General features: G+C 50.9%; 1 protein-coding gene across 1 annotated transcript in view; it reads left to right on the top strand.

Moving 5' to 3' along the window:
* The window catches only part of LOC142560037 (A disintegrin and metalloproteinase with thrombospondin motifs 18-like), a 149,918-nt gene that overhangs the window by 21,897 nt on the left and 108,967 nt on the right, over positions 1–19,054 (top strand). The gene's annotated exons all lie outside the window — the stretch shown is intronic.

Genomic DNA, 19,054 nt, shown 5'->3' with positions numbered 1-19,054 from the left:
GCGTCTTTGTCGATCTATTGGTTCATTCGTCGTAAAGCGGGCGCTAAAAATGATTTGAGCCAGTACAATGATCAGTTCGATATTCGCATTCCACACTCTATAACCGAACATCAACACATAATCAAGTCGTGGTCTTCACCGTTCCTTTCACTACCCTGTCTTTACGCTTCTTTCCTCTTCCGCAAACACCGTTCTCTGCATTGCTATCGTCCAAAGACCGCGCGAGCAATGTGGCCATGCACTGCATTGCACGCTCGCAAGGAACAGAGAGAGAAAACTTGGCGTGTGAAGAAGACTGCATTGTCGTATCGCAGATGCACTACCTGAACAAGCTTTCCTCTCAACGTTCCTTAACCGCTCTCTAGAGCAACCTATACGAACTCTCACATTCTCAGCACGAATACGTTCCGAGGGCGCTGCGGCTCCAAACACGCGTTAAGTAACATCCAGATTCCTCTCAAAGTGCGTTCCCGTTTGCATTATGTCCCGTCACGCGCTTCTTCTGCCTTCAAGAAGCGTGTCTTCAAGCGTGTTCGGGTTAAGCGCCCGTGGAAGGCTATAGAAATGGAGTGGACACGGCGCACCGGACAAGCAAGCGTAGCGCGCGCGGTGTTGCGCGACGCAAAGCGGCGCGCACGCAGCATGGGGTCGGAGGCGGCAGCGGCGACAAACGGAACCGTCTGCCACCGCGACGACAGCACGCGCAACTCTGGCACGCGAACGCCAAAAAAAAAAAAAAAAATCCAAAGCTGCATCAGCGCGGGAGGGGGGCGAGTGGCAAAGCAAAAAGAATGTTGCCGCACGAAGAATCGAGGTTTATGGACCAAGGCGGTCGCCGTGCGGTCCCTCCTCGTCACGGGGGCGACGAAAGGTGCGCAGCGTGACCGCTGCTGCGCCGGACGCACTGCAAGGCAACTCTTTCGACCGCAGCGGTCGCGTGCATTGCGTTAATTCTCTCCTTTAGCGCATGCGCAAACGCCCGCTGCGCGGGCTTTGGCCGGCGTATATCATCCGCTCGCGCGCCGCTGCGTATATACTTCTCGCGCCGAGGTGCGCGCAGTGTGGACCCGGCTCGTGTGACCACGCCTCGCGACTGCGTGCGTGTCAGAGAGGAGAGAGTGCGTTTGAAGACAGAAAGTCCGCGCAAGGCCCGTGTGCGTTTGATGCCTGCACAGCATTGGTTGTAGGGCGTATATTATACGAACTCGCGCTAGCTTGCCCGCAATCTGGAGCGGGCCAGCCTGTTTACTTATGCGCTGCGCGCGCGCCATAGGGGTGGTGCTGTTTCGAACAATCGCGGACGTTTTACGGGCGTGCGCACAACCTATACGACTATCGGCCGAATTTTGCTCCGCTCGCTTATCTACGCGGAAAGTTGTTGCTGCTGGCCGCTGTAAGACAGAACGAGACGTACAGTTCGCGCTGTTTCCTTAATGCAGGTGTAAGGACGTGCAAGTCGGGTGGGTCTCTCATTCTCTATATGTGGATACACATCGAAGCGTTGGCGTGTAGCTGTGTCCTTGTATTTGTCGAGCGCGTTGTCGTCACGAATCTAAATGGAAGCGAAGTACGTTGAGCTAAGTAAAGCACAGGACGAGACATTGCGCGGTCTTGACGCGCACCTCTTTGTCGTGGCTGCCGATAAGGCTCCTGTGCCGGAAGAATCGCTCGAAGGCTGATCTAACCGACATTCAAGGCCGCAGCTATATAAGCGACATCGTGCACACTGCTGATGTTCACGGCGGCTCTGTGACATTCGGTATGCATTGGAAAATCCAAGTGCTCTTCTGAGTAGAACTTGTTGCTGGGCGAGTTGGCTGAGATCTAATGAATACAATGTTGCGCTAACAGGAAAATAAAGACTTAGGAGGGTAATTAAGTAAGAAACAATAGGTTCAGCGCTCGACCTGCCGTTTCTTACTTGTCCTCCCAACCCTTTATTTTCCTGTTAGCGCAACAGTGTATTCAATAGCCCTCTTCTGAAATGCGTCGTTTGATGCGGGCGATGTTCCCGACGTTGATAAACCGTAGGTCGATGAATCGTACGCCCCGGATGTGCCATCACAATTGAATGACCTTAGCAATTTGGGCAAGTTGATCGAGTTTCCTGATGGAAAATCAGCATTATGTAGGTCGTTAAATCGAAGTACTACAGGCGCAAGCACTAGTGCCTGTAATTATTCAGCCGATAAGGCCTCCGTTACACCTACATTGCGGGAACATGGTAAACTGTTATTGGACCATTATATCACCACTATAAGGTTCGAAAGGGGGCTTCAATAGGCAGGAGCTCAACATGAATTTTATGTCGTTTCATTCCCGGCTTGCAAAGTTGTAACAATTTTAATGTCGATTCCGTTCACATTTTGTTGAAGTTCACTGCGTTCTTAACGCAGCTCGACGTCGCAAAGCACGGTTCAGGAAGCCTTTTGTACAACACGTTGACTTGTGGATTAGCAGTCTATAGACAAAGATGCCGCACACGGGGCAGCGATTCCTCCAGGTCTAGCGGAGGTCTTCCGTCCCGGTGCGAAGTTCCTCCCCAAGCGGATGTTTTCGCCATTCGACCCAAACCCGTTGCACCCGGCGGGTCCAGGAACCCACTACTGATCCGCGACGTCTGTGCTCGTTAGCTACAAAGAAAGCCTTAACCGCTGGACCGTCCCAGCGGTTGTTATCTCGTACCTTCAGCTGCGAGCCCTCTCGTTTCTCGTACGTGGTATGCACGTTGCACGTCGCGCGTCATTAGCACGGTAACCTCGGGAATCAGATGAATATCCCGCCGCAGGGCACAGCTGCCCACGTGCCGTGAGAGGTCTCACCGCAGACGCCCGATGACGTGCACGCGACCTCGAGGACGTACGCCAACAGGCGACGCATCGGTTCATTACCCCGCGATATACTGTCGAGGTCGCGACGGCTGTCCGCGGAGATTAAGGAGTGAATGAGAACCCGGCTACGGCTGCGCTCGCATGCAGCCAGTCTGCCCAAAAATGCGTGCACCGTTTCGGAAGCCTGAGGAGTGCAGAACTGGAGGTTTGCTATAGTGCGAAGCCGAAGCTCGTGCCTGCAAATTTTCGCATACAAGAAATCTATAACTTTTTGTAATACCCTTCCCTGAGTTTTGTTTACTTATTTCATTTTTTTATTTTATTAATTCACACTGTTTACATCAGTGTTACGATTTCACCATGTCTACTAAATATTCTAATAATTCTATATTGACCTAGCCTCACCACCTATGTTGTGCCCTCTCTGATGGCCGTTAGGGGTATTTTAGAAAAAGAAAGAAAGGTCTCTAAAGTAATAAAATTGGCTTATATAAAGCGTTCTTTTGTGTCGTCGTCGTTGTTGTTGTTGTGGTTGAGAAACAACGGGTAGTACGGTCAGGTTCGCGTCCCACAGTAATGAAGCGATCTTCAGTATACTGCATGACGTTTCGCGCGCGAAGAACCGTCCGTCTCTGTACTTGTGCGCAGATGACGTGCACGGAACGAAAACGCACTGCGTGGAAACAATGTGCATCGGGGCACGCTCGCTGCCCCGATTGGCTGCACATACTCTCCAGCCTCTATCCACCACGCTGCACCGTATTAGCGACGCCAAGTGCAGAGAGCGTTCGTCTTCTTCGTGGGCGCCAAAAAACCCGCGGACATTCGCATATTTCATTTTGTTCCGAGAAGGCAACGCACACCCGCGAGACGCGTGTCGGCGACCGCGTGGTTGATAGAACGCCAGGCGACGGGCAGCAAGCAACGCGTCAGACGCGGCGAGGAGTAAAGACCGCGACGGCCGACGAATGTTTCTCGCCTGAAAAATGACCCTCGAGGCATTGGCCCGGTCCTCCGCCGCTTGCTTGCTTAAACCCCCTCTGTGTCACCTCTTCGCTGATCGTATCCAGGAACGGAAGCTTTCGCTGTGTCGTGTTTCGCGTCCGTCGCTATATAGTACGCACCACTGGCCAGGGGCGACGCCTCGCGGGCTGATGACTGGGTAACAAGTACGCGCGGGCGCTGGCACTCGAGATATCGCGGTCGCCGACTTATTGCGCACATCGAGGACAGTGCGATGGGCGAGTTGAAGAACGCCTTGGAAACTATGATGGTTAGTCTTTTCTTACTGCACCTAAAGTTTTCAAAAAGAGAAGGCCTGCGTACTGAGGGCTTAATTATCCCGTGAGAAAAAGGAAAAAAAAAAGTGTGCAGGAGCTATCGACGACGATTGTCAATGAAAGCGAATAGCTCGAACGAATGACATGACATGACATGACAAGAACTTTATTTGAGTCCTGAGGGACTTAGACCTTGGGGAGCCAAAACCGAAGGCTCCGGAAGATCAAGTCGGTGGCTCCGCCCACGATGGGACCGGAAGATGAAGTCCCGCCGAAATGTCACGGGCCCTCTGGACAGACGAGTTGAATGTGGAGATTGCTGCTCTTGAGAGATTCCTGCCATTGTTCTTTCGTGATGGGTGGAGAGGCGTTAAGGGCTGGGCAGAGCCAGAGCATGTGTTCGAAAGAGCATGAGTCATGACCACATTTGGGGCACGACTGTGAGTGGGCAGGATCTATCCTGTTAAGAGGCCGAGGAGTGGGATACGAACGGGTTTGCAGGAGTCTGAGTGTGCTAGCCTGAGGTTTGTTCAATTTGGGGTGAGAGGGTGGAAATGTCCTTCTGCCCAGTCGATAATGGGAAACAGTTTCGTGGAAAGTACATAATGGATCTTTGTCGATGTTGACCTCGTTCCAAGCCTGGCTCGACAGCGCGGTGCGTGAAATCGCGCGCTCTCTGGTGGGCCTGCTTGTTAGGATTACATCCAAGCGGATTAATTGAGCTATCTAGATGGGCTGGGAACCACCGAGATGTGGTATCCTCCTTCGCTGCTTTCCCTAGTCTTTTGAAATGCTTTAATGAACGCACGAATGAGCGAACGAACGAACGTTTCCTATACCGAATCCGACCATGCATGGCACGCATCGAGGGGCGGGGGGACTCCAGATTAATTTTTGACCACCTGGGGTTCTTAAACACGCACCTAAATTTAAGTATATACACAGTGTTTCCTTTTTTCTTTCTTTTTTTCATTTACACCCATCGGAATGCGGCCGCAGGGGCTAGGATCGAACCCGCCACCTAGAGCTCAGCCGCGCAACGTCATTGCTAAGCTATCGTAGCGGGTTTGTAGCGCGAGAAAGCTTTTATGCGGTAGAAAGTATTGCACCTTGAAGGGTGCTCATTCGTTCCACCCTTATACCGTTAAGGGGTAAAATCGAATCGTTCAGGCCAATAAATGACGTCTTTCTTTTTATGGCGACTTGTTTTGTGGCAAGTAAACGTGACGACACGAAGACAAACGGTACGAGAACTGCGTTGAATAAACTTCCATAGCAATGACAGTAAAACTCTCGCTCAATTAAGATATTTCGTTGCACACCTGGTGTTCAGCCTCATTGCGCATTTCCAACTACAGCGCCCCCTCATCGCAGCTGTAAATCGAGTTCACTGTCATGTACATTAACCTTTCTTTACAGACGTAGATGTAATGGGGTTAGCAACGGAACAAACCAGCACCTATAATGGTAAAAAAAAAAATTACGGTGCAGTGTAGTGTCACAAGAAGGAGCGCTAACATAGCCAGACAACGACGCCGATAATGGTATTCCACGACATCGCGATGGCTGAATGTCGCGAAACCAAAATGAAGTCCCCGCGGTTTACCTGCGCCCGTGTTAACTTGTTTGCATTAGAAGTATTTTTTACGTCACAAACGCACACGTTGTCATTCCGCGTTCACATTACGTTATTTCCGGTTTGCCGAATCACGAGTAATCATTACAGTTATTCCAGAGACGCTTCTCGCTACTCAATTTTGAGTTATCGTGCCCCTATTGATATCTTTTTTATTGGGTTGTCGTGTTCTTCTAAAGTGGGCTGCTTTAGAAGGAGAATGACTTGGACGTTTCCCAGGATCATTGCTTGTAAAAAATTCGCATCATTCGAACAAGGAAAAATCAAACGAAGTTGGATCCGACAAAGAGAGTGACAGAGAGAGAGAGCGAGAGAGAGAAAACTTAGAATATGATGGGCCACTTGCAAGAAACTCTGAAATTGTTTGACGAAGAACGGTATTGTTATGTAGAGTTCGAAAGGGACGCTCTTCTGAAGAATCTGCAAAAAAAAAGGACCTTCCCCATGCGTGCCTGCACAGCCTTATATTTCCCGAGGGATGAGTCATAGCCCGCAAAGAAACTTCACGTCACCTTATCGAATTCTTAAGAGGGACTGGTTTGATGGACATATGGTGAAACCCTTCAGCGGTATTGTAAGAGACGCTCGGGCGGAGCAATTGTCGGCCTTGATCGCCAGGCCTGTTGCTACAATTCACCACCACTACCATCAATCACCTTTTTCTGTTTTTCTTATTTCTTTCTTTATACCCCCTTTTTGTGTGCAGTTAGCGTATATTGTTCGTTTCATGGCTAGAAGAATAAAAAAACACGTGATAATTGACGTGGAGTAGATGACACTACCAATTGAGCCTCGAGGAAAATATACATGCTTTTCCTGCACGCTCAAGGTCAGCTTGACCGAATGTTCGAGATGTCAGTGTAGGGCGGTCACATGTAATAGATGACAACAATCTCTAAGAACGTGGAGTGTTTCTTTTCTTTCTTTCTTTTTTTATTGCTACTTATGGCAACTCGCCACGGAGATCATTGGTGGCACCGCGCGCTGCCTCCGTTTTCCGCTCGGCGAGTCATTAGTCTCGTTTAAGCCAATTAATAGGAGGCGGACGATGAGATAAACACGGGCTTCCAGTCAATAGCGGCCGTGTCTTCAACCTTCAACTGCTAGCCCAAAGCGTCTCCTGACAAAGTTCGCCAAGGCGCAAACAGAAGCTTGTGTAGCAGAGAGAGAGGGAAAATAAATATAGACGAAAGGGGATATGCTAACAAGAAATGTCTGGTAGGCTAACCTACACTGGGGGAAGGCAACACGGGAACGGAGAGGTTAGAGTGAGGTGAAGGGAAGACGCGGTGAACGCGATGGTTGAAATGTTGGCACCGGCTTCTTCACAAACAATTAGTTGGTCGATGATCAAGGATAAGAAGATGATGTGTTACACGGTTAGCGTTCCGGCAATAAAGTCTGGTTGCTAAATGACTGGTTTACTCTAACTTTTCCAGCACATACATAAAGAGCACGTAACGTGCAATGAACGGTATAATCTATATAACTTAATATATGGCAATAAGATTTCACATAAGTATAACAAAAAGACAACTATGCGAGCCTGGCTCGTCTTTCCGGCTCGGGCAGCTTCAGAAGCGCTAGACGTGGAGGCTAACTCAACATATTTTACGTGATAGCAGTGCATAGCACGTATAACAAAATCGTGCACATAACATAAGCAAATTTCCATCATCATGAACTTCTTCATCTTCGTCATCTTATTCTTGTTTTCAGAAGACTACATTGTTATCTTGCTCCAACTTCATCGCATAGTCTTTATCAGGTCAATTCTTACTCAGTGACGTGGCCCCTTTTGCACGGTCACCATTAAAATCTAAGTAAATTGCTGTCTGCGCCCATATAGTCAATAATCGCCACTCATTCTTCAAGCAGCAATCGGGAAACTCCTGTCACTGAAATAGCAAGTGTGGGTGTGTGCTTGGATAACAAAAAACGACCGGTTCGTGTAGCAAAATTAGTCGGCGAGCAGTGTTACGTTTCGCCTACGACGCGCGGTTTAGCCGGCGCGACTGCAACAAAGCGGCAGACATTTTGGCCCGTTCGGCGTCGCCGCTACGCCTCCCCGCCAAGCGCGTCCAGGCATGTTCCGATGCCACGTGTCTTCATGTGCGTGTGTGAGTGTATGTGCATATTGTGCCCGACCGGCGGCGACACGACAGTGTGAGCCACCTTCTCCTCCCCATTGTGCCCGACCGGCGGCGACACGACAGTGTGAGCCACCTTCTCCTCCCCATTGTGCCCGACCGGCGGCGACACGACAGTAGGAGTCACCTTCTCCTCCCCATTGTGCCCGACCGGCGGCGACACGACAGTAGGAGTCACCTTCTCCTCCCCATTGTGCCCGACCGGCGGCGACACGACAGTGTGAGCCACCTTCTCCTCCCCATTGTGCCCGACCGGCGGCGACACGACAGTATGCGTCACCTTATCCCATTGTACAGTCACGTGCTCGTCTATAGAGGGGTTCCTTCTTGCCCTCAACTGCGAGAGTATAAAAACAGCTGCCCCCGGACGCCAAAGGGAGGGCTCCGATTTCTTCTGTTGAGTAATGTGCACTCCCGTCTCTCTACTTCGGTCAACCTGACCGCCAACTCTTTGCGATGTTAGAATAAACAAGTTGTTTTGTTGTTACCAGTCGACTCATGCTTTGCCGGGACCTTCGGATGCTTCCAGTTGTTCCCCAGGCCGCCAGGCCAACGCTACCCTTGGGGCTTGCGACCCAGGTGCAACAACGGGCGTCAGCGCCGAGTTCCCAACAACTCGTGCCAGCGGCGCGACCACAACAGCAGCTATAACGAAGGTGCTGGAGACGCTGATCGTAATAACACACAGCCGAGGCCGGGGATGTACAGAAGACGTGGCTCTCGAGTATTATACTAACCATACGACCGAGTCAGCACCGCCGGACCAAAGCAGCACGCCATAACCCGCGGTGAAAAGAACTGGTGGTGTCCACAGTGCCTGGTGGAGCCACGGCAAGCGAGTTTATCGACAAGGCGAGGCAGGATTGGGGACACGTTCGCGCACTGTGCGACTGTGCGCACTGGGACTGTTCGCGCATAAAGCGTGCAGCGTTATCAGAGCTACAGGCTGCGTTGAACGGGTGCACGGCAGCGAATATTGGTTGGACACGGCCGTGTACACACTTAAGAGCGCGCTGAACGCCGTCTGGGAAGCCGCTTGTAAGATAGTCCACTGACCTGTTCTGCAAGTGTACATACCCGTTATTCGGCAAGAGACAGTGTCATTTGCGTCCTGCTTTCTTTTTTCCTTGTTTGCTTGTTTATCAGCGTGTTCTTTCGACAGTAATGGAGATGGAGGTGTCGGCGCCAGAGAGCTAAGCAGGCTACACTCTTTATTGCATGGAGTATGAGTTATAAGCAGACGAAGGTGCGATCTACGCTGTCATGAACAAATCGTAATTATAACTTATTCTGCACAAGAGCGAGACTGCGCTCGGTGTCGTTCTATGCAAAACAGATAGGCAAGAACGCCTGGGTGTGAGCGCCTGCAAGCCTGCCACCCAGTGCAGGACAAAAGAAAGAACGAAAAGTGAATACGTAATGAGAGGAGTGGGCGAGCATGCAGTGAGAGGGAAATAGAGTGAAATGGCAAAGAAAGAGGACAATAATTTTCACTGAGAAGTAGGCTACGTTAGCACGCACAATCAGCACTAAGTCACGGCAATGGTCCCATACACTTTGCGTCTCCTGCATGGTGGGCATATCAACTATTAGCCTTACTTTTTTTTAAAAAACGGGCAAATCTCTCCGGCTTCACCCTGCACGGTATACGAAAAGCAACAAAGAAGTGTTGCGTCACTAAACACCCGATGCCAACTTCGGGAGACTAGCGGACGCTTCGAGTGACGTCGACAGTCGACCAGACGAAATGTTATACTGAACCTCTACAGAAGCACTTTATTCAGCGAAGCTTACGTCTAATGCAGCCGAGCTTTGCCTAGCGGGTGTGAATTACCTAAGGGCTGCAGACTGCTTCTGTGGAGACTTGGCAGGTCAACGCTATCCTAAATTTTATTTCTTCAGACTTTATTTATTTATTTATTTATTTATTTATTTATTTATTTATTTATTTATTTATTCATTTATTTATTTATTTCGACATTCCACCTCTCCAAAGGGCTATTGCACGAGTGGGGACCTCGCCTCCTTTCTGTCCATTAAAACCTGCTGGGAGCAAGGATGGCAAGGATGGGAACGATATACAGAGCAAAATCAATGGTCAACAATACACGAAAGGAATTCTGGGGACTTATTCTGCCACGATCACTTCGGCGATGCTATCGTCTTCGCGTGACGTAGTGCTCGATGAGCCAATTGGATCATCCGATTTTGCACAACCAGCCAACCAGCGCGCGCCTGAAGGCGATGGTATCGCCGAAAGTGTTCGTCGCAGAATACGTCCCCAGCAGGCGATAAAGATCGTACGTTACCAGGTCTTGACATGATGGTGTTTAGACGTTTCAACATGCTCAGCTCGCCGACACAAAACTGAATCCGCCTTAGGTTGACGTGTTTCTGGCGCAGCAATATTGTTTCTGGCACATGTAGTTAGCAACAGCACGGAATTCCAGGTCGGTTTCCTTTGCCACAGAAAGTGTCGCCGCTGCGGCGTCGATTTGTGCACCACTTATCGTGCCCGGTGTGCGATCTCTCGGTGACTTCTTCCAACCTCTGCGCGAGGCTAAATATGGTTAGCCCTAACTTAAAAAGCTACACATGCGCTATATAGCTTCCAGCTCACATGTAACAGGCGAGCTACCCTTGTGAGCCAGACCAAGCCATTCTTGTTGAGCATATCCCACGCTTTGCTGCACATTTCACTTCACTCGTGTTGTCAGCGCTTCCGCCGTTTCGCGTCCGTGTCGCCTCGACAGGTGGATCGGCAAGATATCAGAAGCGGAGGCGGCGGGGTGTTTGCGCTGTCATAAGCGCGGGCCATTACGCCGTTGTCCAACCTTGCGAGAGGACGCCAGCCGAGTGCTGTCGAACGCTGCTCCCGGCGAGACTCGCCCACGGAACCTTCCCACGCGCGCGGTAAACGTACGCGGAGAAAGCAGTAATCCGAGGGCGCGGCGGCGGCGCGCGCGGGCGAGCGAGCTGTCAACTTCGCAGCCGTCACGGCATCCCGATGTGTGGCAAGTGAAAGGAGACAGGAACGGCTTCGTGTATCGACAGCCGATAACAAGGAAAACGCAAGGTCGGGAGGAGAGAAATTTATTTACAGAAAGGCAGAGAGGTCGGCCTGAGCTATAACTTCCTCTGGCCTGCTACTCTACTCTGGGGAAAAGGGACGGGGAGGGAAAGGGCTGATGAATGATGATGGTATAAGGAAGAGATGCGTATATACAAATTCACAGAGTTGTGGTATCTCTAAAGGCGTGCGTCCAGCCCAGTGGCTTGGAGAAAAGCTACAGCGGCTCTTGTGACCAGGGCTGCGCTGGTTGCAGTAGGCCAAGGACCTAAAAGAAACTCGTCCGATAGCGGTCTCTCATGGATGTTTGCTATGGAAGAGACAAGTTGCTGTCGTTCTTGCGCGTACGCGGGACACACGCAAAATATATGTTCAAGTGTTTCTGGCACCTCACAGCATTCACAGTTTGGGCTAGTATCACTGGCACCTATCATATTTCTATAACGGTTGGTGAATGCGACACCAAGGCGAATCCGGTGCACCATGCTCGTGTGGTTTCTATTGAACTTTTGAGGCATACGAAATCGCATTTCTTGGTCCCATTTGTGTAATCGCTTGTGTCGTCGATCAGGTTGGGCCCAGTGTTCCAACGTAGAGTTGTGGTTTACGCGACGAAGTAGGGCGTTTGTGTCTGTTCGTGAGAACGGAATGCGTACCTCACAAGCATTATCTAAAGCAGTTTTTGCTTCAGCGTCTGCCTGTTCGTTCCCTATCACGCCACAGTGTGACGGTATCCACTGAAAGGTGACATTGTGGCCATTTCTAGTTGCGTGGTCGAGATACTCTGTAATTTCTATAGCCATAGAATGATACGGGCCCCGTCTGAGGACACAGTCAATCGTTTGCAGAGCTGGCTTGCAATCGCAGAATATCGTCCATGCGTGAGGACGCTCCTCGGAGAGAAATCGAAGTGCTTCCCGGATAGCAACAAGTTCTGCGGCAGTTGATGTTGAGCTATGGTCTAGTTTAAACCGGCGAGCGATGATCATATGTGGAATGACGAAGGCTGCAGTGGAGGCATATGGTGTGACAGAGCCATCGGTATACACATGTACAGTATCTCCGTACTCTGTAGAAATGTGTAACAAGGTGAGTTGCCTGAGGCCAATAGATGCAACGAAAGACTTTTTAGTAATTCCAGGGATCTGCAATGTAACGACAGGTTTAGGCAGAACCCACGGGGGTGTTCTCGGAATACAGGCGGGAGAGAATCTCGACGGCAAAACGCTCTGATGCCGCGATATAGTCATTGAAAAGCTGGAACCTGGGTGTGTGGTAGGGAGCGATGACAGAGGATGGTGCCTGTGTCGGGTCAATACGCGGAGGTACATTCGAAGAGGCTCGCAGAGCAAGTACACCCGAATAGGACAAGCACGAGCTTCCGCTATTGTTCCATTGGTTGACGTGCATCGTGGGAGGCCCAAACATGTGCGCAATGCCTGAGCTTGAATGCTCTCGAGCGCGCGCACACAACTAAGTCCCATGCTTGAGAGCGCCGGCATGCTGTACCGTATATACCCTACGAATAGGGCTCGGTACAATTGGAGTAATGACGACTCCGAGGGGCCCCATCTTGTTGCTGCCACGACGCGAAGGACGTGAACAAAAGTCTTCAGCTTTGACTTCAGTGCGGCGACGTGTCTTGACCAAGATAATCCCCGGTCTATGACTAAGCCAAGGAATCTGTGGTGTGTAACCGTAGGTAGCGCTACGCCGTCAACAATGATCGGATACCTGGTCATTCGCTTTCGCGTGAACGTAATCACAGAACATTTTTCAGTTGAGAGTCGGAGGCCTTGACGCCGAAGATACTTAGCTGTGATTGTCACTGCACGTTGAAGCCTAGCACGCATTTGGGGACGGGTGGCTCCAGATGCCCATATGCATATGTCGTCGGCATATGTGCTAATCTTTACCGTGCTAGGAAGTTCGGATGCAAGGCCAATCAATGCAACATTGAAAAGAGTTGGACTGAGAACTCCCCCTTGTGGAACACCTCGATGTATATGGTACTGTCCGGTGTCGCCATCACTTGTCGACATATACACCGTGCGGCCACTGAGGTAGCTAACAATCCATGTATATAGTCGGCCACCGATGTCTAAATCTTCCAGTGCATCAAGGATTGCATAATGTAGTACATTGTCGTATGCACCCTTAATATCCAGAAAGACAGCTCCAACTAACCGACGTCGACTTCTTTCCTGTTCAACAGTGGAGACCAAGTCGATAACTCCGTCAATCGAAGAACGGCCTCTTTTAAATCCGTGCATAAAATCAGGAAAGCAATTATTTCTCTCTAGAAACCATTCCAGTCTTGACAAAACCATTCTTTCCATTACTTTGCCGACGCAACTGGCTACGGCGATCGGTCTGTAGGAGGAAAGCTCGTTGGGGCACTTTCCCGGTTTAAGCAGCGCTACAACGCGACTGCATTTCCAACCATCTGGAACATTTCCTTTCTCCCACGTCGTATTATAAAAAGATAGGAGAAGACGTCGTGATTCGGTGCCAAGATGGCAGAGTGCAGCGTACGTGATTCCGTCTGGTCCTGGTGCCGAGGAGCGTCGAGAAACTGAAAGCGCAGCGTCAAGCTCTTGCATCGTAAACGGTGCTTCGAGCCGCTCATCAGGTGACGGGGGTGCGATGGTGACAAGGGATGAAGGCACTGCATTAGATGCGTCCACAATCAGTTTACAGTAGTCCTCTGCTACCTCCAATTCGGTCCGGCGTTGATGTAGAGCCACCGCATGGAATGGGTGTCTTTGTTGTGGAGTTGCCTGGAGACTTCGTATGACCCGCCATATCTTAGATAGAGGCTGTCTTGGATCTAGGGATCCACAGAAAGTCCTCCAACGCTGTCTGTCAAGCTTCTCCAGATGTCGAAGAACATGTCGTTGAGCTCGGCGACTGCTCGAAAGATCGGACGGTGACTTTGTTCTTCTGTATCGCCGTTCTGCGCGGCGACGGATCGCACGAAGGGCCTCATATTGTATGTCGACCGATGACCTGTGCCTCGGTATGCTGACTTCTCTAGATTTGTCCCGCAGGGTAGAGGCAATGATGTCCTCTATTTCGGATGGAGATGTCATACTCTGACAGGCGGCGTCGACAGAGGTCTTAAATGCAATCCAGTCTGTTTGACGAATGCAACGTGAGGCTGAACGGCGAAACCAGCTAAAGTGAACGTAAGTGGGGAGGTGGTCGGGAATTGCACTGCGTGCTACAGAGATCTGAAGCATGTCACTTGAATCTGGAAGCAAGCGCTCGGCGTTTGCAAACCCAAATCTGCCAACGGGAAGCACACCGGATGATGACCGTACCACACCGTGGGCCGGTCCTGCTAAATCTGCTGGCGAGTTCCGTTCGTGTTTTGGAGACGTTGCCTCACTCCTAAAGCGCGCGCTCAGATCCCTCTGAGGGTTCGCACGGCCAGATGTGCCCAAATCGAAAATTATGTTCCGTGACGTTTCCCGGCAGAAGCTGTCACACGCAGCTGAAGGGAATGACGGAACGTGCTCCAAAACTTCCGGTTGAACGTGCGCCTCGACGGCGCTGCAAGGAAAGGGTGGCTCACTGACCCGCCGTGGTTGCTCAGTGGATATGGTGTTGGGCTGCTGAGCACGAGGGCGCGGGATCGAATCCCGGCCACGGCGGTCGCATTTCGATGGGGGCTAAATGCGAAAACACCCGTGTACTTAGATTTAGGTACACGCTAAAGAACCCCAGGTGGTCGAAATTCCCGGAGTCCTCCACTACGGCGTGCCTCATAATCAGAAAGTGGTTTTGGCACGTAAAACCCCATAATTAAAAGGGTGGCTCACTGCAGAGCGAGCTGCCAAGCACCTCTGAAATGACTACTGCAACACATGAACCTTGTTCCATACTGAACAATAGAGCTCACCAATATATACCTATAACAAGCTGGAATAGGAGCACAGAATGAATCGACGAAACGCCTCGACATTCAAAGTGGAGATTGTGAAAAGTGAAATGTGAAGAGAGACGGGAGAAAGATAGGGAGGTTAACCAGAGCGGAAGATCCGGTTTGCTACCATACGCTGGTGTGAGAGGGGAGGGCGAGGTAAAGTGACAGGAGATTTCCGATTCAACGTGAATGTTTGAAAATCGATGGAGTTGGTCGAGTGCATGCCTAGAGACGTGTAATACATGTTGATCACTTAACGGGTTATACTTTATGCGCTATCACGCGGGCGGCTAGTCGACATGATCGAGCAAAACTCCACTTAATCAGTTACTGCCGTAATAAAGATTGATTTTCTTAACCGGTATATATAACTCCCGAAGCGGCGTCAGTCAAGTGTGTGAAGCCTTAACATTTCGTGCGCACTTGTCTGCGTATGGCTTACGGGTTCATGTAAACAGTATTTTATCGTAACGCGTCCATAACGGCGGCCGTTACCAGCGCACAGGAAGCCTCGAGCTCACTCCTTTCCGACGACGCCCCAGCTGCGCGGGCCGCCGAGGACCTTCTCGGTCGGCGTCGCCGCCGATGGGAGGCGGCTCTCAACAGGTCGGAGCTGGAAGACCAGCTCTGGGCCGTCCGGTAAGCCGGAGATTCCGCCCGAGTTCAAGGACTTCGAGCCGCCACCTGCGGCCACCAGAACCAAACCTGCCGGACCATTCTTTCTAATAAAGTTTATTTTCTTCTTCGTAGCCCAGATACAGCAGTAAACGGAGTGCCTTCGTCGCTTGGCGCCACTTTCAGACTAAACCGCACGCCTGTAGAAGAGTTCGAAAAGAAAGGAAGAATACTCCACATGTCGACTCCACCTCCTGTGCATTGTCGATGACCCGGTGGCATCACAGTGACGACTGTAATGCGTGACTGTTTTCTTTTTTTTTTCGTGCTTGACCAATTGAACCAAACCATTTCAGCAACGCAGAGTTTCCACAGTTATACATTGAGTTGTTCGTCGGCTCGCGTGGCCGCCGCAAAGTGGCGCCTTTCACCAGTGACGCGTCCTTGAAGGCTGTTCTGCCCCGCATCTTCCAGCGGGGTACAGCGCAGCACAGCGGGAGATCTATCTCCGCGAAAACATGAAAGTGATGTGGCGTCGGGGGGAGGGGGGCAGGGGGGGGGGGGGGCGGACGTCCAAGAAAAGAAACGCGCTCCTCCGTCGGTGTTCTTTTGGCAGCCGTTCAGGTGAAGATGCTCGCCGCCTCAGTGCCGCCGCAGAACATCGCTCAGCGCACCCTGCGCGACTCTTCACCGCGCCTTGATTTAGAGTTTCGACGATATTCCCCGCCTCTCGGATTCAGTGCGGGAAGATCCATTTTACTCGGCGAGTTAGCCCTCTCGTCCTCGATGTGCCAGCACTATTATTGTGTAGCACAAGGCGCCGCTTGAAGGAACTGTAATGCTGCTGTACTCGCAATACGTGCTCGAGCCTTGAAGATAAATAGCGGTACGTGCATGAAGTCGAGAGCCTGGCGAAATGTCGTCCGCTCGAGAAGAATCACGAAGAAAACAGAACGTACGCTGACCAAGGCGAAGAAATGATCAAAAACTTGATGTTTCGGCCGAAACTTCAATGTTTCAATGACTTGTTTCCCTCGGTCGGCCGGCGCATGTTCTATAATCTCTTCACGTGCGTCCCCGTTAAACAGTAGCCTTAAGACTTAATCCGAAAAATGAAGACACATATCTAGCGGCTTCACCTTAAATGAAGACCGGACGTCGTGAACAAGCATCGAATGCTTTGGAAGGAAAGAGAAAGAAGGGAGGGGGGAGCGGGAATGAAAAACAGGGAGGTTAATCAGACGCACGTACGGTATGCAACCCTGCAAGGGGGAGAAGGGGTAACTGGTTGAAAACAATACACACTAAGCTCTATAGCGCCATTCAACGCCTATCAAGCAGAATCTCCAGCAACCTCCTCAGGAGAAGCAAAAAGGCACTCGAGGAGCGCGTTTCAATTAAATACGACGGAGGTTGTATACGTCGTATGGTGCTTGATGTCGTTTATGTAAGCTGCTACACTTATCAAAGGCGCAGCTGCAGCCCTGTAGCCGCTGTGCAACGTGGGCAATGTGTGTGACGACCAGAAACGTGCCGTATACGTTTATAGGTTATCTGTGTACCCTATACCGGAATACTCTCCAAGTCCGCCTCGAAGTTGTGTGGTATATATAGATCGCTCCCTGAGCAACGCGACGTATAGAAACAAGAGTTCCTTGGTTGGGGCGAATTGGTTCATCTTGACAGTTTTCATAAAAACGCGCTAAAGACGAGGACGTAGGTCCTGTCGTATGTCTTCCTTTCGTCCTCATCTTTAGCGCGTTTTTATGGAAACCGTCATGACGTATGGAACTTGCGCCTTTATGTGCCATGGAGCTGTGGTGCGTCGCCCGCAACGGGATCGTTTTTCTTTTTTTCGGGGCAAGAGTCTGCACCGCGGCCGCTGACGCACTTATGCGAGGAAATGGGCTTAACAGAAGTGACCATCGCAATAAATGTTCGGCAGGCTTTTGTTAAACACAAAGTGACGAGATGTGTATATACTACCGCTATACATCGCCCGTATACCTCTTTGGCTATTCCAGCGTGCATCGGCGATCGTACATAACAGCGACTACATTGACACGGAGTCAATGTGCTAAATGCGCTGTGCTGTCGTGCGATAAAGAAGGACCAACAAACCAAAAATGACAACCATTGCACTCTGTGAAGATGGAATGGCAGCGAAAGCTGACGGCAGTCAAAGCTCTCAAATAAAAATCAAAGTGCTTTCGCTGCAATTCCATCTTCACAGAGTGGAATGGTTGTCATTTTTCGTTCAGAATCACGGGAACGTTCTTTGTCGGTGGTCGTTTCGCGCCGGCGCCGTTTACATTCTCGTTGCTGTTCCCTCCGGCGCTCCTCGTACACATGTTGTTCTTCGGGTGTAGGAACTATGCGTGTCCGCCCCATCGATAACTGTTTTTAGCGTCGATACCTCTCCTGCTTATATACTGCGATAACCTTGACGTCACGCCATTGTTCACGGCGAGCGTTCTAATCTGTTCCGCATTTTGACATCTGCTCCACACACACAGCACCCTTATGTGTTTGTTAAAAATCGCTAAGTCCGTTTCTACGGGAGGTTAGCCGTATACAGCTTTCGCTGTAATTGCTGCTGCACCTCTGAGAATTCTGTTATTAGCGCCTGCGAAGTAGTGTGCATTCACAGAAGGGCCCCACGTCACCAAAGAAAGCTAAGAGAAACGCCGTCAACCACCGAGCAGTAAAGAAGCAAGGATGTTTAAGCATGTCCTTCGGCAGTTGTACGATTCCGATCGTTCTCTTCACACACAGCAGTTAAAGATAGCAACTGTTGACGGCGTGAAGGAAGGACGCTCGTCTCGTTTTATTACCGTTTCCGCGGCTGCTGAGTCAGCGGGACTTATTTCTGAATCGAACGTCCTTGTGGCGCTTATCCACCAGCCGATAAAACTCTCGAAATGTTTCTGCCCGCGCTCTTGAGTGGGCGCGTTTGTAGTACAGTTGACAGGAAGAACAACGCATTTGTTGTGGCAGTCCCGTTTCGCGCCTCAGCGGATGCCTTGTTCTTCGTGCAGTTTATAAATGCGCCTGGAATGCCAGAGAGAGAGAGAGAGAGAATGCGCATTGCATGCGGCGGCTTCCTTTTTAGAGGCGCGCCAGCCGCGAGTGCGAATTCTTGTTCGTGGGAGGCGCGAATGGCGGGCAGCGCTCTTGGCAGCTCTTCAGAGACGGTTGTCTGGGGCGTGCGGGAGCGCGTTTTACTGACCCCCGTTTATTACGCCCCTTGGAACACGTGTCTCGCGCCTCCACGCGCGACGGCGTCTTCGCTCGTTGCTCGTTCACGTGCCGCATACAGGGTAAACTTGGCACTGCCGACCTTGAATCCAAACTCCTCGATCTACGGCCGCGAGCTTCGTATTTGGTCGTTATAGGACTGCGTGTTTCTTATTGGAGAAAGACCACCGAAGGCCGGAGTTGCATCCTTCCCCCCTGCCCGTCAGGCGCCGGGCGTGGAAGCAACGTGTCGACATCGGCGTGGACAAGTATTTTTCACCCGATTAAACGCCAGCTTCAAATCGAA

The sequence above is a fragment of the Dermacentor variabilis genome, chromosome 10, assembly GCF_050947875.1.
Source record: "Dermacentor variabilis isolate Ectoservices chromosome 10, ASM5094787v1, whole genome shotgun sequence".
In the NCBI taxonomy this organism is placed as follows: Eukaryota; Metazoa; Arthropoda; class Arachnida; order Ixodida; family Ixodidae; genus Dermacentor; species Dermacentor variabilis.
The sequence above is the reverse complement of the archived record's forward strand: the minus strand, read 5'-3'. Positions and strand labels throughout refer to the sequence as shown.